This window comes from Nanorana parkeri, unplaced genomic scaffold, assembly GCF_000935625.1.
Source record: "Nanorana parkeri isolate BGI_ZX_2015 unplaced genomic scaffold, ASM93562v1 scaffold94, whole genome shotgun sequence".
NCBI classification, from domain to species: Eukaryota; Metazoa; Chordata; class Amphibia; order Anura; family Dicroglossidae; genus Nanorana; species Nanorana parkeri.
This window is the reverse complement of record NW_017306362.1, coordinates 1,848,200-1,851,449: the sequence shown is the minus strand read 5'-3', so window position 1 is coordinate 1,851,449 and position 3,250 is coordinate 1,848,200. Positions and strand designations below refer to the sequence as shown.

Here is a 3,250-nt window from a genome sequence, read left to right as displayed (position 1 = left end):
AGCGCTATGTGCAAAAGATCCCCCCCTCGGTATAGGGAGCGCTATGGAGAGAATGCCCCTCAGCTCCCCCGCCTCGGTATAGGGAGTGCTATGAACAGAATGCACCTTAGCTCCCCGCCTCTGTATAGGGAGCGCTATGGACAGAATGCTCCCCCGCCTCGGTATAGGGAGCGCTATGAACAGAATGCCCCCTCAGTGATGTCACTTATCTCGCCGGTATAGGGGGCGCTATCTGAACTCTCCACCTCAGTATAGGGGAGCGCTATGACGACACCTCTGTACCTGTCTCCTCCTCCCGGTGTACCCCATGGAGCGGAGGACGCGGCGCACCGTTCGCTCCGATGTTGGCCCCGAGCTCCGCGTTGTACCATGCCCGCTCTGCCCACCCTCACCGCCTCTGCCAGCAAAGCCCGGTCCACGGAGGAGCGCCGCCCGCACAGAGCCCTCCGGGATGCCGTGTCCCTGCTCTGGGCCCACCGCCCGTACACCGCCGCCTTGGAGAAGCCCAGCAGCTGCACCGTCCGGTCGATGCTAGACCCCGCCCGCAGGGCACCCACGACCATCCCCTTCTCGAAGTCCGTCAGGTCGGACATGGTGGCCCCCCGCGAAGAGAGATGAGCGGAGCGGTCCCCGGCTTCTCTATGTTGATAGGGAAGAGCGCCGCTGCTGCAGGGGAGGGTTTCCATTTTTCTGGCCACTGAGTGCTCAGGAAGCAGGGACGGCCATAAGACTAGAGGGGGAATAAAGGGGGCGACCTGAGGTAAACCCTGGCACGGGGTGAGAGGGCGGGACGAGGCTCCTCACCTACAGCGGAGGACGAAGGTATAAAAAAAAAAGCGCGGGAGAGCCGGACAGGTGGACACAGGTGAGGAGCCGGTCACGTGACAGAGCGCCACCTACGAGGGGACAGGCGGAGCGGCTCAGGTGAGACAATAGAACGAGCTCATACATCGATAAAAAAGTTCCCACCGATAGCCATTTCCCGCCCGCCCGACGGTGACACCTCAGCGGAGGACAAAAAGAAATAACCCAAAGCCACCGGATTGGCTGGAAGTGCGCGGCTGACAGAATCCTTTTCATCTCCTCCCGCCGCCCCGACAACAAAGAGAGCCGCAGCGCGAACAATGGTAGACAATGTGACAGGAACTGATCACACGAGGAACCCGCGGAGGGGGGGATTTATTTTTTTTGACGTACCTTGGCGGCGGGGACCTCGCTGGTGGCGGTGGTAGTATCAACTTTGGTATCTGCCATGTTTCTTGGAAGAGCGGAGTTACAAGGAAAATGAGAGGAAGAAAAATATAAACCACAAAGCCGGAGAAAGCAGAAGATGGAAGACGAAGAGTCCACAGGACTGTGAGGAGAGGAATGAAACAACCGGAGCACAAAGCGAGAATTAAATACGAACTCGGGCTGGGCGGAGATATGCAGATGTAGTCTGTTCTTACTGGCTAGCACCGGGCCGCTGTTTGGATCTGGTTGGAGCGAGCGGCTGCCTGTTAGGGCTCTTTGGACCGCCCCCGTGCAGTTGCCTAGGCGCCGAGAGCGCCATTGGTTAAAATGGAAAAGGGGGTATTCCCCCCGCCTCCACCCCCGTGTTCCCGGAGTCCCTGTTCAGTTGGAGCGGAGAAGAGATGCTCGCCCGCTCTGATTGGCTGTCGGGGAGGCTGGTTGAATGGTAAGGCTCCACCCCCTTTTGTCATCATCTGGAGGATTGTTACTGGCTGGTACCCCGGGTTCCGTCCTCCGCTCCCCATTGGCCAGCGCCGGAGTGTTGTTGTAACTTAGTAGGAGGGAGACGGCAATGTGCGTCCAGGGCGAAGAGAAGAAAGGGGGATGGGAAGGTTCCATGTCGAAGAGTTCTTGAATTTAAACTGATGTTTCCGGTGTTGCCATTTGTGGAGGGAGAGCAGCGAGCCGCCCTCCGTCCTGCTGATTGGAAACATGAGGGTTCATTGTGCCCCGTGTAGGTTCTCTATGCCCCTCACTGAGCATTTCCTTGGAGGAGAGACCCAAATGTCCGTGCTCAGGAAGGAAACATCCCCTTACATTGGTGGTCAGTGAGGACACATCCCCTTACATTGGTGGTCAGTGAGGATACGTCCCCTCACATTGGTGGTAAGTGAGGACACATCCCCTTACATTGGTGGTCAGTGAGGGCACATCCCCTTACATTGGTGGTCAGTGAGGATACGTCCCCTTACATTGGTGGTCAGTGAGGATACGCCCCCTTACATTGGTGGTCAGTGAGGACACATCCCCTTACATTCGTGGTCAGTGAGGACACATCCCTTAGATTGGCGGTCAGTGAGGATACGTCCCCTTACATTAAAGACGAGAGGAAAGGGTCTGCTGGTCCCACGTCATTGGCTCAGCCATATCTATGCAGGCACCATCAAGCAGGATGTCCTGGCGACTTATTACAAGTGCCACAATTTGGTTTGTTGGTGCCCTTTGACCATTTTGTCCCTAGATGGCCGCCTACATCGTTTGCCAGGTCCAGGAAGTGGCCCTGTGGCAGCAGCTAGGTGAAGAACACCAAAGAACACACTTCATAGGGGCCGGCTGAGACTGTGATCTTTGAGGTCCATATATAAACAAATCTTAAATTAGTGGGATCCGCTCACCTCCCCAGGTGGCCGTGTACAAGATGGGACAGAAATGAGAAGTAGTCCAGGATTAGACAGAACCTGTGATTCCCAATGAGTCCACAGAGCCGGACGCCTAGAGGAACCCTTGGATGCAATGATTTTTATACATAGATCCAGCTGGACTACATGAAGTACAGAAGGAGCCTGACACCTCTTCTCCAATCATTTCTTGTCTGACCCGCACCCGGGTGACACCAAAATGACTGGCAGTCATTTTGGTGTCATCCCCTGTGACTGAGAGCCCGACAGTTTCAGGAGAGAGGAGGGGACCTGGGGGCATACCTCATCCTGCCGGGTGAACGTCGCCTCCTCTCTCTGCCGGCGTCCATCACCAAGATGTCCGCCGCCAGGTATCAAAAAGATAACCGCGCAGGCGCAATGACGTCATCACGCGAGACGTCACGCGCAAGTGTGATGACGTCACATCAGGGTGTCACCCTGTATCTAGTCCAGGTGAATAATATCTATCTCTCCCTCTCTCTCCCCATTATCTCTCTCTCATCGTTCTCTCTCCCTCCCCATTATCTCTCTCTCTCTCCATTATCTCTCCTCTATCTACCCATTCTCTCCCTCTCTCTCCCCATTATCTCCCCCCCCCC

General features: G+C 56.0%; 1 long non-coding RNA gene across 1 annotated transcript in view; it reads right to left on the bottom strand.

Annotated features, from left to right (window-relative positions):
* The window catches only part of LOC108783942, a 2,266-nt gene extending 845 nt beyond the window's left edge, over window positions 1–1,421 (bottom strand). Inside the window, exon 1 of the long non-coding RNA XR_001941041.1 lies at window positions 1,198–1,421. This is a non-coding gene — a long non-coding RNA (uncharacterized LOC108783942). The remainder of the gene's footprint in view (window positions 1–1,197) is intronic.
* Window positions 1,422–3,250: the final 1,829 nt, after the last annotated feature.